Below are 23,896 nucleotides of genomic sequence, written 5' to 3' on the forward strand. Positions count from 1 at the left end.
GCTACTGTAGGATGGATTAAGACATGGATCTGGTATGTAATATAAATATATAGTGATAAATTCTTTCTTTAAGCTTCTATTTTGTGCTAACTTGTACTCTATTATACGGGGAGATCCATTATTAGGAGATAATAAATTAATAATTTGTGACTTTGTTTTTGAAGATGAAAACATATTAAAGACAAATCCCAATAGAGCCTGCAGTTGTTGAACAGACTGGGTGGACGTGATTTCACCAAGTACAAAAATGTTCTTGGCTGAATCAACATCTTTTTTGATCCTGGAACAACATTACAAATCAACCAATCAGATTTGAGGGACAAGTTTACAGTTTATGTCAAATTTAGGCTTACAACCAGGGTTAGGTCAACAGTGTTATTCGCCCATCATTTCCCTGATTTTACGGATAAGTTATGGGTAGGGTCAGATTTAGGGGTTAGGGATAAGGTAAGGACTAAATATTTGGACAGCAATGTTGTTCCAGGAGGATCAACAAAATATGTTGATCCAGCAACATGTCTTGGCAAAATTATGGTGATCCACTGTTAGAGTGGAGCTTACATTGTTTCAATGTTAAGACACATATAGCCCTATATAAGAAGTAAGGGCTGCACATTTGTATCACAGCATATCCAAAGTAATTTATGCTCATCATTTTTAACATTTTTGTGACATTGCAAAAAATGTTGTTTCAACTTTAAAGAAAAGTAGCCTAAGTGTTTCTGCTGCTTTCAAATTTTACGTTGAGTCAACTTTAAATGTAAAGTTGTGCGAAGTGACAGCTTGAATATTTGAATTGACTAAACTTAAAATTTGAAGGCAGCAAAAAAAATTTTTTAAAGTTAAAACAACATTTGTTTTACAGTGTTCTTTTTATAAACCAACTAGTGATCTAGCATGAACATACAAAGAAACATAAGAAATAACTTTTATTGAGCTAGCAGTTGATATCAGTGATATATGGCACTCAGTTAATAAATTGAAACGCATATGATTATTACAAATTCAAATCAAGAGGCAATACTGGACCAAATCCAGAATAAACAGCAAAAAGTAAAAAGCAACTCAAATTATATAATGGTTTAAAATTAACCATTAAATAAAAGTTTTATTAAAAAGAATGCAGATTAACTTATTAACAAATGAGAACATAACAGTGTTAGTAGAACACAGATCAAAATTATATAAATGACTAATTATTAGTGAACAATAGGAGTTACTTATAAAGGAATTAAAGAGCCATCTTGTAGCTTGAACAGTAAACCATGGCACTAGGAAAAGCATGAACTGACAATACCTTATGCAATGCATGTCGCTTTGGATAAAAACATATGCCAAATGCATAAATTAAATAAGCCGTATTTGTAGCGAAGTCAAATGCAGCGAATTTAATTTTTAAACAACTTTTATTTGAAAACATGTTAGAATAAATCTGACATGAAAAATCTATTAGCTACATATGCTTAAAATAATGAATAATGTAATAAGCCTGTTACATTAATCCGAAGACATCCTCTATAGCAATTTAGGCTGTTACATAAGAGGTGACAGCAGTCAATAGAACTTGATATACTGTTATCTGCAATGTCAGCGACCATTAATCCTCACTGAACTAGATACAGATGATAGAGTAAGGGTCAGCTGTTATTTTTGACATGATAGCCAGTGAAGGTGTTTGTAAACAGGTCGGATCGATTACATTCAGATTCTCTATTGATCTGATGACAGCACAAACATCGTGCTTTTGTTTGCATAAAATTGTACCTTTTAAACACACACAATATTGAAGTTTGAAATACATAAAATACAGTGGAAACTGTTCTAAACTATCTTTTTACAAGCTTAGGGCTGAGGTCATATTATTACCATTCCACACCAGTGAGGTCTTTGCAAAATTACAAATGTTATGGTCCAGCAAAAACTCAAGACAAGCCTTTCTTCTCAACCTTTCTACTTTGCTGACTGTCTTTTTCTTTGTGTTATACTATTTTTGAGGTTATCTCCAATCATTATTCTTATTTCCTAATGGGAAGTGTTTGCCAGATGTAATCTGAATGAAGTGAGTTCAATGTGTCAAACAACTCTAGGTGATGCAATAAGGTGTTGCACAATTAGATTTACATTAAAAAGTAAATCAGAAATATTTTAGATTCTGCATGTGTAGGTCACTAATCAAATATATAAAATAAATGTACTATATTTGCCACCAGCTAGAATGCCAACTGTCATTTTCTGTTAGGCTCTATATTAATCATTTTTTTCTTCATATAAAATATCTACAATATGCATCTATTTACACATTGCTATACATGTATATCTGTATGTATATAAAAAAGTAAATCTCCCAGAATCATAACGATCTACCTATTCCCTCTGAGTATTGAACTTACTTGAAGTTTAGAGCAGTTTTAGCATCATAAGGAAGATAAATATATTATATCAGTGTATGACAAACAACAATCTGCCTATGTCCAATTGTTTTAAAGTTCACATTTATCACACTCACCTATTCATTGTCAGCTGCTGTTAAAAAAAGTGTGGGGATATTTTGTTGGCACACTTTGGGCCTCTTTGTAACAATTGAGCATCATTTAACCACCACAGCGTACCTGAGTATTGTTTCTGACCATGTCCATCCATTTATGACCACAGTGTACCCATCTTGGCTATATGGCTACTTCCAGCAGGATAACGTGGCATGTCACAAAGCTCAAATCATCTCAAACTGATTTCTTGAACATGACTATGAGTTCACTTTACTCAAATGGCCTCCACAGTCACCAGATCTCAATTCAATAGAGCACCGGGATGTGGTGGAATGAGAGATTCACATCAGGCAAACCTGCAGTAACTGCTATCATGTCAATATGGACCAAAATCTTCAGCACCTTGTTGAATCTATGCCGCAAAGATATATACAATTGTGTACAGGCTGCTTTAACACACACAAAAAAAGCCTGTCAACAATAAAGACAAGGATGTGTGCCAACCCATCTGTGTCAATCACAACAGATCTACAATAAAACCAGTTTTGCCTGTCTATGTTATGAGACAGTCTGGGCTTGTTTTCCATATAGGTATGGATACTTATCATGCCATATTATAGTGTACAGTGAAGCAGAAGGAAACAGAAAAGCAATCCTTTTTGGGTTTGGTTCTTTGAGAGGGTTATTATCGGGGCGGTGGGAACATATGAATTTGATGACCGTCAGGTGGCTTAGAGCTATATGTGGAAACCAAGCCTAAAGTTACATGTTAATCAGCTAAGAAGCTCAGCACACTACAACTGCAGTCTCTCACTCTCACCAAGGATAAAAATAATGAAAGAGTCCTCTGTGATACACAACCAAACATTTCCTGTAGAAAGAGAAAGTAATGTCTAATGGGCTTGGGGAATATTTATTAAAGTTATAATATGGGTGATTTGGAAACACACTGGTTAATGGATAGATTAACTGCTCAGAGCTTTTGTGATTCCATGACAATGAAGATTCTGTAATAAATCATTTATTTCAGTAGCCTAAAGAAGACATTGACCATTGTATGGTAAATTTTGCAGGCGAGATTCACATTTACCATTGTTCGATGAATTTCCAACAATGAAATTCGGTCATCACTCAATCTGGAATTTCCAGATTAAAATTCCAGATTAAAATTTCCCCACGCAGATTTTCTGACTGCACCAATATGGACGTAGTTTTGTTTCTTTATTATTCAATCAAAAAAAAAATATTTTCAATTAAAAAAACCTTCACTTCAATAAAAGAAAAACTTTTCAATCAAAGAAAAAAAGTATTTGAATCCAAAAATATATTTGAGACTCAAAAAAATACATATGAACACTGCTTTTCTTGGATTGAAAATGTTTTCTTTGATAGAAGTCCGTTTTGTTTTGTTTAAAGCAACCTTTTTAATTGAAGTAACATTGTTTTTTTTATTGGACCATATAATAGGTAGGACATTTGTGTCTTTATCATTCAATCAAAAAAGAAGTTGCTTCAAACAAACAAACAACAGAATCAATAAAAAAGTCACTTCAATGAAAAGATAAACATTTTCAAATATAGAAAATCGTTTTTGAATGCAAATAAAATATTTGAGACTCCAAAAATTGCATTTGAACACTTTTTCTTTTATTGAAAATGTTCTCTTTGATTGAAGTAATCTTTTTGTGCTTGGGCCATATAAGGACATTTGTGTCTTAATCATTCAATTCCAAAAAAGTTGTTTCAATCAAAAAAAATATTTTCAATCAAAGAAAAAACTGTTCAAACGCAAAAAAAAATTACCCCGTGAATAAAAAAAGTATTGAAGAGAATGTGTTTTTTCGTTTTTTTTGTTTTTTTTATTTGAAGTGAAAAAAATGTAGAAGTTCAAATTGTTTTGATTGAATCACTTTTTTTTTTAAGTGAAAAAAGTTTTGAAGTTCAAATTTTTTTGATTGAATCATTTTGACACAAACGTTCCGCAGTGGGCGGGTGCTTCTCTATTGGTCAGACATGTTTGATTGACAAGTGTCTACACCAACGACATCTTTCTGACAAAGAAGTCATGTTCGCCACTCGCCAGCAAGCTTTTTGCCAGCTAGTGGAGGGAGTGGAAGCAAGCTTTTTGCCAGCTAGTGGAGGGAGTGGAAGCAAGCTTTTTGCCAGCTAGTGGAGGGAGTGGAATTTCACGTTGAGGAATCTTTGTGATGGTGTTAGGTTAGATATCTAAATATATTCAGACAGGATAGAAAAGTGCGCGAACGGCTAGTTGATAACGTTCGCCGATAAAATTTTGTGAAAATTTTTTGAAAATTCTTTTCAAAAAAAAATTTGAACTTCAAAACTTTTTGCACTTCAAAAAAAAAATTTTATTCAAACGAAAAAATCTGAACTTCAAAACTTTTTTCACTTAAAAAAAATGATTCAATCAAAACAATTTGAACTTCTACATTTTTTTCACTTCAAATAAAAAAAAAACAACTAAAAAACATATCATCTTCAATACTTTTTTTATTCACGGGGTAATTTTTTTTTTGCATTTGAACAGTTTTTTCTTTGATTGAAAATATTTTTTTTGATTGAAACAACTTTTTTGGAATTGAATGATTAAGACACAAATGTCCTACCCATGTATGGCCCAAGCACAAAAAAGATTACTTCAATCAAAGAGAACATTTTCAATAAAAGAAAAAGTGTTCAAATGCAATTTTTGGAGTCTCAAATATTTTATTTGCATTCAAAAACGATTTTCTATATTTGAAAATGTTTATCTTTTCATTGAAGTGACTTTTTTTATTGATTCTGTTGTTTGTTTGTTTGTTTGAAGCAACTTCTTTTTTGATTGAATGATAAAGACACAAATGTCCTACCTATTATATGGTCCAATAAAAAAACAATGTTACTTCAATTAAAAAGGTTGCTTTAAACAAAACAAAACGGACTTCTATCAAAGAAAACATTTTCAATCAAAGAAAAGCAGTGTTCAAATGTATTTTTTTGAGTCTTAAATATATTTTTGGATTCAGATACTTTTTTTCTTTGATTGAAAAGTTTTTCTTTTATTGAAGTGAAGGTTTTTTAATTGAAAATATATTTTTTGATTGAATAATAAAGAAACAAAACTACCTCCATACCTCCTAAACATTAAAAAAAACCTGCACCTAAACATTTCTGCAAATCGGCTTTAAACTTGTCGCTGTAAATTTGAATGCTATAACTCACAAATCATTTTGTAAACTGTATTTGTAAGTTTAAATTTGATCTGTTTGACATACAATTTAACGTTACATAGGCTTGCTCCATCATCTCTATATGAATTGGTAATTGATTTGAGACCGGACCGATTCAGCCAGATTCCGATTCATTGAAAAGATCCGTTTCAAAAGAACGATTTGTTCACGAATCGGACATCGCCTCGGTGCTGGTTGGATTAGGAGGTAAGAGAGAGAGAGAGAGAGAGAGAGAGAGAGAGAGAGAGAGAGAGAGAGAGAGAGAGAGAGAGAGATGAAAATCACTGCCCGGCCACAAGACAGACGGGCCACGCATGAAGAACTTTTACGGCCGAGGCGACATTGAAGGGCTGTCATATATCGGGTGGATACAGAGAGTGCCCGTAGTGTTGTTTGAAGAGCTACCTATCGCATTTCTCCCGTGTTTTCCACGAAGGGAAGGAGGTGAAAACTACCCGCCGCCATTTTTTTGGAAGTGACTGACTGGGAGTGGAGAGTTAGCTGTAAACTGGCCACAGCTGATTTAGTTTATATTCCCTGTGAGTCATCACCTTCGACACTGTCAGCCCGGACGGCCTGGATACTGTAAATACACCGACTCTTCTCAACTATACGAGCTGTCGAAAGTCCAAAGGAATAAACAAGAAGAGAATTTGTTTACACGTTTCTCCTGAATTCTCACTAACTGTTCCTCCCAGGATTGCTGGTGTGGGCTAGGTTAGCCACATTAGCACGCTGAGGATTTCTCCTGGAGTCCAATCAAACCTGGCCTGGTGGACGGGTGAGTTCAACTAACGTTACACCCTAAAACGAGCCGTTTATCTATTCTTGTCAGGACCTTACAGTTGTCTCGTTGCGGTTGTGTCGTTATTTTGTCGTCGTATGAAGTTGGCTAACATTCCACGAACTGCTCAGCTAATATGTGGCTAATATTGCTAAGTTGGGTTTTTGTCTACAACTTTTCACGTTGTTTAATCCTGTAAAACAGCCAAATTGAAACCATACCTTCTTTAAACGAGTCTTCTGTCAAATAGCCGGTGTCACTAATGTGAGAGAGTTTTGTTGCTGGTTAGGTAATGGGAGCTTTATTTGTGCCAGCATGCAGGTTTAACAAACTTGATTTATTTTGGTGAAACTACTTTGGCATTCATAAAACTCAATGTCGAATGGGCTGCTCAATTAGTGTTTAGCTAACTAGCCAAATGTTTAAACTTGGCAAACTTGTGCTCTTCTTTGAATGATTAAGGATTAAACCAATAGATGAGGGAAAACATGATGATATTTTTTTTATTAGCATTCGTTTTTTTTACTTAATTTGTCAGTAATAATATCAGTTAACCACATTGTTTACAAGACAATGTCCAGTGTCGCATATTATTGCAATGACACTCCCTCCCAGTTTCACTGCACTGTTTCCAACAGCAGGCTTTGATAACTTAATAAAACAAGCCTTTTAGGGGCTTGTAACGTTAGTATAATTTGCTTCTTCACTGCTTCCTCATTATATAAAGTATGCCTCTGTTATGACAAGTAATCAGTTGATTAAAGTGCTCGTTTGTCGAGCTGGGTATTCCCTTGTTGTGAGCCGCATTCAGCGCCGCATTCCTCTTCTCACAGTGTTGACATTGCGTAACACACACTGGACTGGCCAGCAGCCTGTGTACTATTCTCCATACATATTCAAATCGTCATTCATGATAGTCACCTGGCCTAAGGACAATACAGTTCACCTATCAGCGTAGTTACCGATTTTTAATAGACCACTTTCAAACAGCATCGTCTCAGAGCTCAGCCTGAATATTGATCGCCTATTGAGTCTGCGCTGCTCTTCCCATTCTTTGTCAATGAGGATCTATCGGTTTGTATATGTACGAGATTCGATGTCCTTATATGGAGTTTAACAACCATTTGCATGTTAAAATATCTCTAAATGCATATCACATAGTGTCTGAATGATACGTATTTGTTTATTTTTTGCTTAACAAGGGGCATGCGCTTGTTTTTGTATCTGTGCTGTTATTGCTTATGCTGTGTATTGAATGCTTAGTGCGTTTTCAAGTATGTGATTGTCTAGCAATTTTGGGTAAAAATTTTGTGTCCTGCTAGTGTTTTTTTTGTCCTTGTTTACCATGTCCATTGTTACATATTTTATATATTCTAGCCCAAGTCAAATTTTTATTTTGTATGATACTTTTATGAACCACATCTTGCTTTTTTATTATATTATAGTAGTGAATAGTGATATATAGTAGTGAAGTGTTGTTAATGCTAAATGTAGTCAGTTTAAGCATTCAGGGATGTATTTTCTACCTATCATATGATACATTTTAAAGATCAATAATGATATTTTCAATACATATTTTAATAGGTTCTCGTGCTGTAGGCTACCATCTAGTTATTGCAATGGCACGAGTTAGCAACAGCAATTACTTCTCTAGATTATCCATTATAAATCACTTTTTGTTTGAGCTCCTGTTCATCAGTTCTCTTTTTTTCCTTGGCCTCAATTGCAAATTCTGATTGTTCCTCGTTCACTTGCCTTTTCTCAATGTTGTGTAACTTGTGTTAGCTTAATGATGTGCTTTATTTCTTCTGTCGTTTAATATTTTGATACTCGTTATGTGTGGAGTAGACTCATTTTCAGTTATCTCTGTAATGGAAACTGAAGTCACAGTACTTTGGCTAAAATATCTTAGATAAATAGCCATTCAGAATTGCAAAATTTTTTACAACATGTCAAGTTAGGCCAGCTTAATGCTAGGCTATATCAGCCTATTGTTGTACTGTTTCTGTAGACAGAACGAACATTTTTGGGAATTGTAGCATTATGAGAGATCATGACCTTGCTGTGATTTTATTGACTTTATCTAACCATTTTGCTTTTAATGTACATAAATAAGCATCGATATTTGACATGCACAGCATATTTCTGTCTCACAATCTCACAATGCCATTGAAGTTTAGTAACGCAAGCATTTATCTAGCCTAGCAGATGGGAACTTGATGAGTGTGTGAGAATGTCACCTTTAGAGAATCAAACTGGATACCTGCACCAGGAAGGAGGAACCTTCTGTCATGTGAACAGTTTTAACAGCAGAGATCTTGATCAATACAGGAGGCTTCCAGTGAAGAACAGACATGCTGTTTTGCACAAACAAGCTGGAAAGAACACGTCTGATGTTGTCTGGTATCGTTTTGACTCGTGTAAACCGCTTCATTATGACATTACCAGTTAAGAGAGGCAACCTTTTCTTTATCTGATAAACGACTGCAGGGATTTTGACTATTGACAACATTGTCTGTCCATATAGATTTATTAATGTAAATAAGGAACCAGTAGGATGCTTACTATGACTAGCTATGACCATAGCTGTCAAACTTGTTGACGCCACATTTAATCTTATCACAGAGGGAAACTTTATAGGGAAATAGCTCAAATAGCTTGGTCCTCATGCAAAGCTATTGTATAGCTTCAGAAAAACAAGAATGTAGCCTACTGCTCAAGTTGTATGAACTTAGATTTTGGACCAAACTGTGGTCACCAAACTGTCATTGTAGGGCTGTACGATTAAAACAAATTTTGTTTAAATTTGGCTTATGAAAACACAATCATCGAGAAAACAACCCATTCATTGCGCCGCATTTCGTTGCTTTCTCTTTATTGCCTTTTTGCCCCTGCAGGATCACTTTGATGCTCTGAGACATAGCGGAACATGGACCAGCGAATAGGGATGTCACGGTGAAGAAATTTTCACTCCAGCATACAAACTTGTTGTGACCACACCAGTATTACTGTTGACACCAGGGGGAGGAGGGTTATTTTGAATGGGTGCTTGCTTTTTGCTTTTCAATTCGCAATACGTGAATAGGCCTAGAAGATATTTGTCAATGACACCCATATGTCATGTTGCGCACTAGGCTTGCTGTGATAGTAGATGTTACCGGTGTTACAGAACAGACACAATTAAAAACTGAACGCATCTGCTCAATTCTGCATGAGCTGAACAAGAGTCGCAGCACAGATCGGCAGCAGGAGTCGGATTTCATTATGGCATGACGAGAGTGAGGCGAGCTGAAGATTTTCAGTTTTTTATTCAAATTTTGTGTAAGTTAGGCTATTTGTTATTTTATATTAGGCCTGTTGCATGGTGTATGCCGTGCTTGTTCATTTTGTTGATAAAAGTTCTGTTTAATACAAGCGAGTTCATTGTACTGTTTTGTTATGTTTTTCATTAAGAATAATAATGAACCCACCATTCAAGCTATTGCCGGCCCCAAATAGCTGCTAATTTGAAAGCAAAAGTAAAATGCACATGGCATTCATAAGTGATTTAAACGCGAGGTGGAAAAGAGGGATTTTAAATTTCCTCAAATCCTCCGCCATCTCCCTGTCAGTCATCTCATCTCTCCTTACTCTTGTCATGTGATCAGTGAAATCTGACTCCGTCTGCGCTGCAACGCTACAGCTCGTGCTATATGAAGCAGAGCAGGAGCTTTCAGTTTCTAATTGTAGCGTTGGTTGTCTAACTGAACTAAATGGTTTTTATTTCCATTAAAAAGTAATGTAATCATTGTATGGCCTAACACCGATTACCGCAGTAAGCCTTCAAGTGTAGTATACTTTGGGGTTCGGATACACGCCTGAGCAGTCAAATACACAAAAATGTCAAAATGCTCATTTTGGCGAGTATTCACATAAATTCACGTTCACTCTTCTTTAATAATTGTTTTAGGACTTTTTCTAATTGCATTAGTTTGCATAGTATTGGTTTCTGCTTTGGTATTGTGAAATTGCAGTGGTATCCAAAATGTTGATACTCCAACAACCTTATTTCCAGAAAAATATATTTGATGTATAGCTCTATCATAAATAAAAACTACGTGTTACATTTTGGTCATACTCATGTGCGAGACTATTCGACTAGTCGATTAAACGATACTGCTGCTGCTAGTCGACTTGGAAATAGTAGTCGTTTACAATTTATTTTGCACATTTAATGTTTTGTTTTATATTTTTACAAAGGCTATGGTTAAATTACCGTCATGTTAATGTTACACTTTTATACATTTTAAAATGTATGTCGGACTCGGAATGGAAAACAAAATCATTTTGGATGCATTCATTTTAATTCATGGCGGCTTCAGAGAAATGTCCACTTGAAGATGAGCAAGGTGAAGGCTATTATGAAAGCCTACAAAAAACGTTTCTGTTTTCTTCAATGTCATGTCAAATTAGCATATAACAATTAAGCTTGCTTATAGGCTTGTTATACTAAATGGTTATGAAGGAAAATGCAGTATGAAAGGAAGTTTAAACTAGTTGACTTGTCGGATGCAAAATTTCCTTTTAAAGTGCCCCTATTATGGATTTTTGAAAATTACCTTTCAAATTACGGGTGTTCAAAACTTAGATTTTTGTTTTATAATGTATAAATCTCCGGCTAACTGGCTAAATCACATTATTACTGGCTTACTGAAATACTTCTGCTAATCAGCTGTGGGCCACTATTACCTAAAACTAATGGAGATTGTCTGTCGTTCTTACTACTTTGAGCAAAGATGAAGGATGGAGCAAGATTTGTTTTTACAAACATTTTTGTAGGGATGCACAACATTTATCGACCACATATCAATATTGCCCGATAAATGGTAATTTTCGATGTTATCGATCCGATAAGAAAATTAGGCCGATATATCAAAGCCGATATAGATAATATAGATTATTTACTTCAGTTGAGAGATGCGCGCTGTTCGCCATGATGGTTTTTGAATGATTGGAATCACTTCGAAAAGGAAGATAGTTCAGTGCTGCACAAATCTGTCACATAGGCTTCATAACATTATAATAAAAGCATGTTGTGCACTCGTGTTCGCCAATGTTTCAGCGCGTTGTGGCGGAAATAGCGCATATGGAGTTAAGCCTTCATGACAAGCACAGACAAGTTCTCTTGAGCATTCGCAGCATTTTGTGCCATTTCAAGTTGTAATATGTTTATTTTGTGTCTTATTAATAATCTAATATAGGATGCATTTGGTTGAGTTAATGAACGATGCAGTAAAGTGCTTAATTGTACCGGTGATCATCTTTATCTTTAGTGTGCGCATCTCAAACAGCAATGCACATTAATAACTATGATTGGGACTGTTATATACATGCCATTATAATGAGAATATGCTATATTATAATGCTATATAATATTACAATTTTGGCCGATAACGATATCCGATTATTCTTGAAAGCCAATAACCGCTAGTGCGAACATATGCACCGTTATTGATACAGTTCCCACACATGCACTGCAATACATTAGAAATATAAGCATCAGTTTGTTGATGGACATACACTTGTTAATGCTGATTTGTTGAGGAATTACAGCTGCAACATCTCATAATGTACCTCAAAATGAGTAGCGTGTCACTGAGAAATGTTCTGCTCAAGTCGTCCTTGCGATGGAGGTTCGGGTTGAATAACTAGTTCTTCCAATGTTTCATCATCGGACTCAAGCTCGGAATGATATGGTAAAATAGACGTCATTGTTCTTTACTGTCTGTAGTTAACGGGGTGTACAATCGCTGAGCTGCAGGAAACCTCTGGATGGAGCTGAAGTTCAGTTATGGCAATGGGCGTTTTTGTTTCCGACAGGAAAGCTGTATGTGGTAGACCAATCACAACAGACTGAGCTGTCTGGCCAATCAGAGCAGAGTAAATTGCGGAAAAGAGGGATTTAGAGACATTAATTTATCCATGGAGTAGTTTGAGAGTCATTGAAAAATGTGGTGATGTGCAATGTATAATACGAGAGACTGAAACTGTTTTTTGACCGTGGATGCATGTAAACCTGTAGGAGACTCCAAACCAACATTAGGAGCCTTTAATATAGCATTATAGGGGCACTTTAAATGTTTATGAAATTAGTCGTTGCGCACATCCCTAGTTACAGTATTGATCAAAATAATAATTGTAATTTTTGCCATATTTGAGCAGCCCTATGTTTTTGTATTGAGGGAATTTTTAATCCAAAAATGAAAATGATCCCATAATTTACTCATCCTCGCCTCAAGCCATTCTAGGTGTATCCACCTTTTTCCTGGTTAGCGAAATTACCCATGATTCATAGCGGGTTTGAACCGGAAGCCGTTTGTCCTTTTCCGGTTCGAAGCTTTATGAAGATTATGCCGCTCGCTCAGAACGCCCGCAGTGATGTGCTGGTTAGAAAATATGTGAAATAAGCATTAATTATAATTATGCATTAAACAATAGCAATAATTATGCATTAAACATTTGAATTGTTTATTAATAACTAGTGTTTTCTGTCAGTGTTGACTGCAAAGATAAATTTGATGATGCTGACTCGCCATCTTCGCAGTAGTGAACGCGCCGATAGAGAGAAATGCACACTTCATACGAATTAACCTATACATAAGCAGAGAGCAGCCCATTTCTGCTCGTTTTTAATTATTTTGTTTAAAAGTACACATTTCAAGCTTTCTATAGATATACTTCTCATGTATGTGAGGCAAGTAACTTACAGGTCCTTCTCAAAAAATTAGCATATTGTGATAAAGTTCATTATTTTCCATAATGTAATGATAAAAATTAAACTTTCATATATTTTAGATTCATTGCACACCAGCTGAAATATTTCAGGTCTTTTATTGTTTTAATACTGATGATTTTGGCATACAGCTCATGAAAACCCAAAATTCCTATCTCAAAAAATTAGCATATCATGAAAAGGGTCTCTAAACGAGCTATTAACCAAATCATCTGAATCAACTAATTAACTCTAAACACATGCAAAAGATTACTGAGGCTTATAAAAACTCCCAGCCTGTTTCATTACTCAAAACCGCAATCATGGGTAAGACCCATGGGATCATGGGTGCCGCATTCCCCAGGTCAAGCCACTTTTGAGACAGCGGCAGAAGCGCCTGGCCTGGGCTACAGAGAAGCAGCACTGGACTTCAGGCATTTTGGCATTTCCTTCTCCCCAGTCTTCCTCCAGACTCTGGCACCTTGATTTCTGAATGACATGCAAAATTTGCTTTCATCCGAAAAAAGTACTTTGGACCACTGAGCAACAGTCCAGTCCTGCTTCTCTGTAGCCCAGGTCAGGCGCTTCTGCCGCTGTTTCTGGCTCAAAAGTGGCTTGACCTGGGGAATGCAGCACCTGTAGCCCATTTCCTGCACACGCCTGTGCACGGTGGCTCTGGATGTTTCAGTTTTAGCGCAGCTAACCAAAAATGTCTACTGGCATTGAATGTAGCTGATACGAACTGGACATAGGCATTCTCTCCTTTTTATCTTATGCTCAAAGCACCCAGTTTCTAAAAAGTTTTTTTCTTTGAATTGTTAAAACAACCAACAACAGCACATGTAGAGGCTGAACTCATTCTCTCACTGCTAATACAGTACGAACCGGAAGTAGGCAACCGGAGTCGCCGTCATGGCGGCGCGCATTTTTTAGAGCAGAATAAGGTGGATATGACTTTCTTCTTTCAGCCAAACGCAGAATATTAAATAATTATATTATAAAAAGCGCATCCATCCATCATAAAAGTAATCCATACGTCTCCAGTGGGTTAAAGCGATAGGCCTAGTTCACCCAAAAATTTAAATGATTAAAGACCCTTTAATTTGTCGGGTCCGAGGTCACCCTTCCGCCGGAACTCGACTCTCTCGTGAACATGCTTAAGGCCATTGCCAGAAGCCAGTGATTATAGTTAATAAAAGTTTTACTTTGAATTATGGGTATTTTCTTACTAAAACTCATCGCTTCGCTTCAGAGGCCATTTATTAATCCACTGGTTTTAGGCCTACTTTTTGGATGGATGGATGGATGTGCTTTTTGGACCTTCAAAAACTCGTGCTCTATTCAACACCATTACAAAGCTGGGAAGAGCTAGGATATTATTTAATATAACTCAGATTGTGTTCGGCTGAAAGAAGAAAGTCATATACGCCTAGGATGGCTTGAGGGTGAGTAAATTATGGGTTAATGTTTATTTTTGGGTGAACTATCCCTTTATAAGGGCTGTGTAAAGATTCTGCAGCATTTCTCCTACATGAGGGTAGAAAATAACGAACTTATTCCTTTAAGGAAACAATGCAAGTATGTACAGCTAAGATGAGTTAGAATACCATGGATAGTTCAAATGCCTCTGTGATTTGAATTTCAGTGCTGGTACACACAAGAATACAAAAATAATCAACGTAAACTCTCAGCTTGACTTCACCTTTTCTTTGACTCTTTAAAGTTATTTTTTATTCTTTCAGCAATAGATTGTATAAAAGTAAATTCTGTATTCTTTGTGATTAGTTGGTTTCCAAACAGTACAGCAGAAAACTTTGTGTTAGTTATGAAATACTCCCTTTCAATCCATTTCATAACTCGCTGGAACAAACAGATGGCACTGATTGTGTCATTTAGCTATTTGTTCATTTACACTCCCTGGAAATCTTGATATTTGTCAGCCAACTGTTCTTTTTGGTTCTGAATCACACCTGTAACTCCAGGTAGGCTAGATGTGATGGATAATCTCTGTTTGGCTGTTGAAGTTTTTAATATATGCATTTCCTGTTAGTGCTGTCTGGAAGAATGTCAGTATGGTTGCAATCATTCAGCAGTAGCATGACCTCAGAGTAAATGGCATGCTCCAAAAAAATGTATCTGTCCTAGTTTGTTGTTTTCAGTGGTTTTGAAAATCAGACGGATAGGTGTTGTGAAAGCTGTTCTCTATGTCTACTCTCTTCTGACTGTGTCGTTGAGAATTTAACAGCACGTTATGTAATGACGATTCAGGCTAATAATCGTGGTGTGAATTCCTTGCAGAGGTTAAGACCTGGCAAATCCAAACTCTAAATCTGCACTGTTTATTGGAGATTAAGGCCCAATAGACCCCTCTCACAATTTTTTTTAAAGCATGTTGAAAGGAATTCCCACAGAGAGTAACCAGAGATCATGACCAAGTTCCTGCAGTTACTAGTCTGTGTCCCAGACTTTTCTTGCTGAGCTTCTGTTCTGTCATGTATAGGCCTGCCTAAGTTAAAAAGCGGCATAGTCTTCTAGTTAACCGCTCAGCTTTACTTGGTATACTGTCACCCATGCCATGCAACCCAGTTTCTTTTTCTTTTTAATGATATATTGTCCTGCTGATGAACATGTTTAGTTATAATTTTCACTTCCATCTAGGTCTTATCTGAAATTCTCCAAATTATCCAACGCTGAAGTACAGTTGTTAAAGACATTATCTATAAAAAGTGTAGGCTAATTATAATGTAAGCACTAAGCAGATTTAGGAAGTTGGATTTCAAATGACAGTGTGAACCGTGAAGATATAAATTGTACATTATAAATATTCTCTGGTGCATAACAATATTCCCTACAGCCTTCTGAATGCTGAGCTGTTTTCTGTTTGGTCCCAGGGGAGCATCAGTAAAGAGTAGCCTAGTTCAGCATTTTCTTCTCAGTTTTCTGTGGAATAGGCTGAAAGTGTTTGATATTTATGAAGGGATTTTTTTTTAACGAACCGAATCAATCAATGAAGTCAACTTGGTTAATTAGGCTTACTCAGCCTTGTAAGGCAAGATTTTGCCCTGTGGGGCTTGTTTGTCTGATTTCATAAAAAGTCATTACTGTACATGGAAAGCTTGGAATTTATGTCCAATATTGACTGTTTTTGCTGTCAGCCATCAGAAAATAATTTTTATAGAAGTGTTTTTTTAATGTTGTAATACTTTTTCCTAACTTAATGTAGATCGAAGGTTAACTGTAAGTAGGTTGCACACCCCCACCCCCCAAAAATGTAAATATTGTAGTACTATCAAGGATGTCTTCCCTTGATTTGGGCCAGCAAACCCAGACCACCCAAGCAACCACATTTAGAAAACCTTAGAAGCTGTACAGGTCCTTCTAAAAAAATTAGCATATTGTGATAAAGTTCATTATTTTCCATAATGTAATGATAAAAATTAAACTTTCATATATTTTAGATTCATTGCACACCAACTGAAATATTTCAGGTGTTTTATTGTTTTAATAGTGATGATTTTGGCATACAGCTCATGAAAACTAAAAAAATTAGCATATTTCATCCGACCAATAAAAGAAGTGTTTTCAATACAAAAAAAGTCAACCTTCAAATAATTATGTTCAGTTATGCACTCAATACTTGGTCGGGAATTCTTTGGAAAGGAAATGACTCGGGAAATGACTGCTTCAATGCGGCGTGGCATGGAGGCAATCAGCCTGTGGCACTTCTGAGGTGTTATGGAGGCCCAGGGTGCTTCGATAGCGGCCTTAAGCTCATCCAGAGTGTTGGGTCTTGCGTCTCTCAACTTTCTCTTCACAATATCCCACAGATTCTCTATGGCAGGCCAATTGAGCACAGTAATACCATGGTCAGTAAACCATTTACCAGTGGTTTTGGCACTGTGAGCAGGTGCCAGGTCGTGCTGAAAAAAGAAATCTTCATCTCCATAAAGGTTTTCAGCAGATGGAAGCATGAAGTGCTCCAAAATCTCCTAGCTAGATAGCTAGATAGCTAGCTGCATTGACCCTGCCCTTGATAGAACACAGTGGACCAACACCAGCAGCTGACATGGCACCCCAGACCATCACTGACTGTGGGTACTTGACACTAGACTTCAGGCATTTTGGCATTTCCTTCTCCCCAGTCTTCCTCCAGACTCTGGCACCTTGATTTCCGAATGACATGCAAAATTTGCTTTCATCCGAAAAAAGTACTTTGGACCACTGAGCAACAGTCCAGTGCTGCTTCTCTGTAGCCCAGGTCAGGCGCTTCTGCCGCTGTTTCTGGTACAAAAGTGACTTGACCTGGGGAATGCGGCACCTGTAGCCTATTTCCTGCACACGCCTGTGCACGGTGGCTCTGGATGTTTCTACTCCAGACTCAGTCCACTGCTTCCGCAGGTCCACCAAGGTCTGGAATTGGTCCTTCTCCACAATCTTTCTCAGGGTCCGGTCACCTCTTCTCGTTGTGCAGCGTTTTTTGCCACACTTTTTCCTTCCCACAGACTTCCCACTGAGGTGCCTTGATACAGCACTCTGGGAACAGCCTATTTGTTCAGAAATTTCTTTCTGTGTCTTACTCTCTTGCTTGAGGGTGTCAATGATGGCCTTCTGGACAGCAGTCAGGTCGGCAGTCTTACCCATGATTGCGGTTTTGAGTAATGAAAAACAGGCTGGGAGTTTTTAAAAGCCTCAGGAATCTTTTGTAGGTGTTTAGAGTTAATTAGTTGATTCAGATGGTTGATTAGGTTAATAGCTCGTTTAGAGACCGTTTTCATGATATGCTAATTTTTTTAAATAGGAATTTTGGGTTTTCATGAGCTGTATGCCAAAATCATCAGTATTAAAACAATAAATGACCTGAAATATTTCAATTGGTGTGCAATGAATCTAAAATATATGAAAGTATAATTTTTATCATTACATTATGGAAAATAATGAACTTTATCACAATATGCTAATTTTTTTAGAAGGACCTGTATAGCAACGCCCTGGTATCGTGGCGTCGACTGTTGTACAGGCAAGCACAACAATGGGCATTCTCACAGAAACAGTTTTTGCATTTACTACTTAAGATGCAGGGCAGTGAAATGAAATAAAATCCTGCAAGATCTAGAGACATTTTTTCTGTTTTTTCTAGTGACTATTCTATTTTAGAAATGGTTCCTATTTCTGTGACGTCGCTGAGAACCGAAAGTATGCTAATCTCAGGTAGGCTACCAGGGTTTCCCGCAGCACTTTGTTACTAAGGCGGCCGCCTAAGCAACACACGCCTGCCGCCTGCCGCAGCGGCGCCAAGCACGTCAGAACAAACAGAAGACAGGGTGTGTGTGTGTGTGTGTGTGTGTGTTCATCTGAGCCTCATTGGTCTGTCACTGCTTGTCAATGTCAGAATATTTGAGATGACCAATCAAATCAAAGTAGGTGGGCTTTGTTCGCAGCGGGAATTTTAGTAGAGAGCGACTCATAGACAGGAGCGACTCGACGCACATCAGTTTACGGTCGGTCAAGTGCGAGATCTAAGTTGCTAAACTAAACATTTCCTATTTGACAGTTTTTTTTAGGTCATAAATGTTAAACGAATCACAAAAATAATCAGGCAAACTAATAAACTTTTGTCTATTTTCACCATTTTGAACTGAAAATAGACCACTATGTGACGTGACTCATGTAATGTAACCCTAGCCTAATAATTAGTTTACTGTCATTGTGAGGGGACAAGACACATTAACCAGGGTACCTGCAGAATCTTAAAAGCATTGAAAAATAATCTCAAATTAAGGCCTTACAAACCTTGAACTTGGTATACAAAGTCTTGGATTTCGTTACAAAAGTATTATATATTTTTTTATTACTAGGATTGAGTGCACCTCGCACTCCACGTCATAACAGAAAGCGTGAAAGCATGCGCACCATTACTATGGTTACTAGGCAAGTGAGTTACAGAACAAGATAGTAACGTTAGCCAAGCGTAGTTTGTCGTCTGAAATAGGAAAGTTTCAGTTTAATCCACTGCTCAAGAAGCGCGGATGATCTGAACACAGACAAGCTGGAGTTCAGCAATCTTCATTTGAGATTTTCAACTTAAATTGAAGTGTCATTCAGTCGGTCTATGTTCTGTCACGAGCCGCTTGCGCTGCTTGTGCGAAAAAATGCAGGCTGATATCCAGCAGGGGTTTTAATGTTGATGCAATGTTTCCCGAATATCCACACGATTTAAAATGTGACATTGATTTTATACAACAGTTAAAATACAAAACAAAAGGGTAACATTAAGTGATTTACTACATTTAAAACAGTATAGTCAGGCTTATTGCTCTATTTTGCAACGAAATCTGTGGCTTTGAACAAATCGTGAGATTCAATGAATGACTCGATGACGCACATAAAGACAATGAATTACCGCCACCTACTGGCGATTTTAATACAATATTTGTATTAATATTAAACGATTTTTAACATTGCCTATTTATTGAACATTGTTTTATTTAATGAATTATGTATTTTTTAAAGATATTACAAAGGTAAAAAAATTAAATGGAAAAATTTATTAAAGGGGGCAAATATTGTCCCTTTATGGAAAAGGTGTGACTGCAGTCTAAGTGGAAGAGGGGTACGGCACTCTAAAAAATTGGAGAACCACGGATAACATTACTATCAGATGAAATTGTATTACCTTGACAAACTAAAAAGATATAAGACTCAAGTTTCAGTATTTGTCTTAATTTGTGTCAGGAGTTATGCAATTTCCTCCTGGACCCCCGACGACCCCCATACACACCCGTCCCCCCCCACCACCCGACCCGACCCACCACCACCTTAACTAACACATTTTCTGCGGGAAACCCTGGCTACTATTTATGTGCTTTATTTAATGTTAAAAGCATATCAGATTATTATACAGTCAAATTGTTTGAAATGGAATCTTATCGCATCCATCTGGTTTGGACACGGTGTAACATTCGCCTCCATGCCAAATGACAAAAAACACATTACGCTGCGCGCAAGTTTGAACGGTTTGGAATTTTTTCATGATAAAAAATAGCTCACTGATCTTGACCTGAATAACTAGCTTTAATAAGGATGAATCTATATTTAATGTGAACAGTAAGACTGCAGTGTTATTTTACATTTGATTATTCCATTTTTTTTGGTGTAGGCTATTACTTATCTGAATACCGCTCTTAGTATCTTCCTGAAAAGTTTAAAACACTGTCTCTGTTATTTAATTTGCATGTTCGTTCTGTTGTATTTATTTGTCCATTTATTTTTGTAATTAGTTTCTTTGTTCTTATTGAATTTCTGACTCAACAATAAGGACTGCCGGGGTCCAGTGTGAAACACACGGGCCAGATGACGGAACTGTCACTTGCCCCATTGTGCAAGTGCTGCATCTTTACGGATGTTGATCACTTGCCATTATCGATCAGCCCCAGGTTGAGCTACTTTTAACTTCAGCCCTGTGTAGTGTGCAAGAAGATGCAGTAGACATGCAGTGGTCAATCATGTCTGTCTAGCACGTTTACATAGAAAAATTATAGAAAAGCAGCGAATTGGCATTAAAGAAATGAGCTCTGTAGGAAGGAATACTGTCTTTAGAAAATCTCCAAATGTAGTTCTCTAAAGGAGAAAGATAATAAATCCCAACCTGTCAGAGCATTAAGCGTTTGGTAGTCACCCTCCACGGCCTGTCTTGTGACTCGAGCTTCCCTTCTCTGTTATCACATGTCTAAGGAATAGTTTTTGAAGGGCTAAATCTGTTGTTTACCCACAGATGCTCTGACTAATGCAGTCACTGCAGCGGTGATAAAGGATAGTGAAAAAGCCAGTGGTCTTAACTCACTGCACAATGGACTTTTTGGAATATGTTTGCTTTGAGCAACTACATAAGAAGTATCTACACAGGGTGCCAATGCCCAACCTGTACCATTTCCAGACATTTCCAGCCAAAATAATAGGTTCTACACTTGACAAATTTTCTGGTCTCGACCAGGAGTATAACTTCAGAGTGCTGTGGGTGGTACAATGCGACACCAATTAAAGTTTTTAACTTAACAACAACAACTGACACAAACCCCCCCCTTAAACACCTTAAAGTAGAAATATGATTTGCAGTGATGATGTGATTGCTAGGCAGCTACTCTAGCCACTTTATTGATAAATTAAGGACTGAGTTTTATGTCTGACGGTTGCATAAAAAGCAGCTTGTCATGGCATAAAGACTCATAACCTCCCTACAGATAAACATATTACAAGTGTTATGCTGGAATGTAGTCCGTTATGTCATCGCTTCGGCTCTCAAGTCAGTGGAAATTCCATTTGAATGGAAAAGGGGTAACCAACCCACAATTGTTCTTTCATTTATCCAGCTAATCAGCTCTAATGGTTCGTGAATACGCCCAGAGTTTGACTGCTATTCAACACAGTGCTTCAAATCCCTCCAAACCTGTATGAGCCTGAAGAGGTGATAAGAATGCAGCAGAGCAGGTCAATGTGAAAGCTGGGAGCACGTCGGCTGTCGTGCTGCGATATTACTGTATTTACAGCCTGTAAACAAAGGTCAGGTCACAGGTCGTTGTTTGGAATTAGTATCTGAAGATAAGACGGGAACTGTGGCCTCATGGTCTGTTCCTGTTTAACAAATCCACAGTCGCTCATCTGGCTTATCATGTATTTGCAGCTCAACCTACAGATTTGTAAAAGGAAAATAAAGATCTGGGTAGGTAACTAGTGTTGTCAAAAATATAGATTTTTTCAATGTGTATCAATCCTGAAATATTTGAAATGGTTCTGATATTCATTTTCCACAGTATTGATACACGGACACCAGCTGTGCTTCCTTGTCTCCAACACACCCACCTCCTTTTAGTTCACGTTCACACTGCGAGCCTTAGAGCTCAATTCTGATTTATTGCTCAAATCTGATTTTTGTATAGCTGTTCACATTATTGTTTTAAATGTGGCTAGGGCTGGGCGATATGGCCTAAAAAAATAAATCCCAGATTTTTTCACAAAAAGTCACCTACTCAAAATCAATCTGCAGATGACAAAGAAATTGTTCAAAACAAGTTTTAACTTAATTTTGTTTTGATTTTCCCTTCTGGGATTTGATCTGGATTTCCCCCTTGGGGTTAAAGTGCAATCAGAAACAACAAGCCAAATAGACAAGATGGCAGGCCCTGCCTTTGTAAACAGTGAAAATGTAAAGTAACATAACGTAACATACCATAAAATAGGTGGATTGGGGGAATGTAAAAAAAAAACTTGCATCACAATAAGTGTATTGTGATTGTCAAAACATTTGGTAACTACACAGAATTTGATTAAGTTTGGTGACAACACAATGTTTACATGGTACAATGACTGGTATGCTACTGTTTTCATTATTGCTTGACACAAATTTCACAATTTCAATTCTTGTGATTTGATCCAATATCGTTTCATTTGGATAAATATTAGGTACAGTAGATACGTTATTGTGTTAATTTTTCTCAAAAAAAACTCACCTTATTCTGTAAACATACAGAGAGCCCTGTCAACTGGTATTATTATTAAAGGTTAAAATAACATAATATTTAATAATATAATATAATATTTTAATGATATAGGTAAAAATATAATAAATATGTAAAATAGTTATCATATTTAACAAAATACTCCCCTCTATAGCAGTTTTTTTTTATGGACCTCTTTCCACGGTTGGAAAACACTGATCGATCGATTTTTTTATTGCATTTCGGTAAGTTGAACTGTATCTTTCAAATTACCTGGCTATATTTGTTTATTTACTATTAACTGGTAGACTAGTAAAGAGTAATAGATGATCAGTTCACGTGCCGTTTGAACTGAGATCTGTCCGTGATCTGTCACGTCACATTTAAGTGCCAAAACGGTATTTATTGTTTGAATTTTGTAATTAAATTGACAGAATCTGAGAGCTGAGAATCTGTTTCATATCAATAGTAACCTTCTCTGTCTTGTCTGCCGCCGGTATCAGTGTCCTCTTTGCTTCGTGATTTTTCTCTGCATGAGAAAATTGATGTGTGGCGTGAGAGTAGGGCTGGGTATTGTTAGGAATTTCACAATTCGATTCGATTACGATTCTTGAGGCTTCGATTCGATTTCGATTCGATATTGATTTATTAGCTTCGATATCGATTCAATAATTAGTAAATACACAAGTAATTAAGTACCTGAGTATATTTTTAAATAATGTGTGCAGTATTACCAATGTTTAAGAACAAATTGACCCCAGCATGTTTCCTGTCATGGTTTATTTAGCAGAACAAACTGTACAATATTGTACATACTTTGAATACAAACCACAACTGTAACAAACAGGTGCTTTATTAACACACCTCTAAAGTGCATGTAACTGTAATAGAAAGTATATTTCTTTCTTCCTATACATTCAAGTTATAAAAGAAATGTAAACAGAAACACAAAATGTGCATACTCATAAAAAAAAAGCGCTTCATGAGGCACACATTCTCATGAATGCGCGCACATTCGCACACACACGCAAGGACTCTCGCTCTCTCTCTGTCGTGCGCGCTACGCAGTTTGGAGGTCGCGAGCTCTAGATTTCGGGAGATTTTAACTAATTTGCGGACATCAGGGAGCCGCTATCAATATGCGGGAAACTCCC

General features: G+C 36.8%; 1 protein-coding gene across 1 annotated transcript in view; it reads left to right on the forward strand.

Moving 5' to 3' along the window:
* Positions 1-5,848: 5,848 nt before the first annotated feature.
* taok1b (TAO kinase 1b) overlaps positions 5,849-23,896 on the forward strand; it is a 49,016-nt gene continuing 30,968 nt past the window's right edge. Inside the window, exon 1 of the mRNA XM_077195231.1 lies at positions 5,849-6,497. The gene's annotated coding sequence lies outside the window, so the exon portion shown is untranslated. The remainder of the gene's footprint in view (positions 6,498-23,896) is intronic.

Source organism: Siphateles boraxobius, unplaced genomic scaffold (assembly GCF_051911475.1).
Source record: "Siphateles boraxobius isolate OS27281-9 unplaced genomic scaffold, OSU_SipBor_1 11, whole genome shotgun sequence".
Lineage (NCBI taxonomy): Eukaryota > Metazoa > Chordata > Actinopteri > Cypriniformes > Leuciscidae > Siphateles > Siphateles boraxobius.